At 38.7% G+C, this 1,654-nt stretch overlaps 1 protein-coding gene across 18 annotated transcripts in view; it reads right to left on the bottom strand.

Moving 5' to 3' along the window:
* LOC117174633 (colorectal mutant cancer protein) overlaps positions 1-1,654 on the bottom strand; it is a 323,721-nt gene that overhangs the window by 280,889 nt on the left and 41,178 nt on the right. The window lies entirely within an intron of this gene.

Genomic DNA, 1,654 nt, shown 5'->3' with positions numbered 1-1,654 from the left:
ACATTTTTCTGTGTAACAAAATGAAAAATATCAGTGTTTTGTCCACCATGTATAAACTATATAAAAAGTATTTTTTATCGTAAGACATCGAAATATCTCAAGAAATACGCCGCCAACGAAGAAAATGTCTGTAATATAAACTTTTTATGTTCATGGGAAGAATAGGACCCCACCAAAATTTACCCCATTCCTCACCCCACGAGGGCGGGAGAGGTAGGGAGGTAACTTCAAAAATTATATGAAAACCTATATTTCTTATTGCAGATTCAGATTCTCTATCAAAAATCCGTAAGTTTCATTTGAAAATTTTTTTCGTTACGCGTCAGATGAAGAATATTTATGAAAATCAGCATCAGAGGTTCAAAAAAGTTATTTGAAGTGTGCTACGTTTAACTAATATAGCGCTCAATCTCCGCGATTCTTGATCCACCAAGCTTTCGGCCATATTTCAGGGTAAGGGTCTCAGCTTCTGCTTCAGTGTAGACCACACATTTTTCATGCGATTTCCATCTGAATTACGCCAAAACCCAGCTTGCATAAGCAACCACACACATGGACCTTCACCGGATGCATAATGCTGCATTGAAAGAATGGTAGACCGTGTACAGACCACGCACGTGGTGTGCGATCCCATGCCCAGAACGATGACTCATCATTGAACACTACGTTCGACCAATCGCATTATTCGACAATCGAACGGGAAGTACTAAATCGCGAATTCAACGGTGACTGGAATGGTAGAGAACGTCCGGTAAATTGGCTTGCGAGATCTCCAGACCTTCCGTCTCCCGATTTCTTTTTGTGAGGATATGTAAAGAATCTTGCTTATCAAAAAGTGCCAACAACTCTGGAAAATATGAAACAGCGAATCAGAACTGATTGTAGTAACCAACCATCAGGAAAAAACAATCCGCAGTTGTGTGTATACTTTCCAATCGTGGATCAACAAGTGCATCGAAGTGGGAGGACACCATTTTCAGCACTTAATGTAAAATCTTCATTAGAAACAAGCACATCGATTGTGAGGGGCAAGGGAATTCACCGAAAACAAGCACCCCCATGGTGAGAGGCAAGGAGACTCACCGAAAAAGCACCCCAAAGGTAATAGACAACCACTACGTAAACGTCGTTGTTTCTGGGTAGCGCCACAAGAGATTAATTCATAGACTGCTTACATACATAGATTCAAAATGAGAATCTTGTGTTTTAAAAAAAAATTGAGCTTTTTAATTTTTCCAATCCACTATTACTCCCTTCCCAGGTGGGTGGAAGGGGTGTTAAAATGTAATTGATTACAATTGACTCGCTCTCCTGAAAACAATCAGCAAGTCCTTTTTATTTTTTGTGTGGAAGCGCATTTCTTGAACAGTGAACAATGTAATTTTTCGCCAATTCAGTGCTATCTGGCATGAATCGCAAAAAAAATTTCAAATAAAACTTACATATTTTTTGTATAGAGACTCTGAATCTATAATAAAAAGTATAGGTTCCCAATTGAAATTTTAAAGCTACCTCCTCCAGCCTCAGGATGTGGCGTGTGGCGTACATTTTTGCAGGGTCGTTCTTCTATCTCAAAAATAAAAAGTTTTTATTATAGACATTTTTTCATTAGATGCGTATTTCTTGATATTGCGTGCAGGTTACAAACCTGTTC

This window comes from Belonocnema kinseyi, chromosome 6 (assembly GCF_010883055.1).
Source record: "Belonocnema kinseyi isolate 2016_QV_RU_SX_M_011 chromosome 6, B_treatae_v1, whole genome shotgun sequence".
Classification (NCBI taxonomy): Eukaryota; Metazoa; Arthropoda; class Insecta; order Hymenoptera; family Cynipidae; genus Belonocnema; species Belonocnema kinseyi.
The sequence above is the reverse complement of the archived record's forward strand: the minus strand, read 5'-3'. Positions and strand labels throughout refer to the sequence as shown.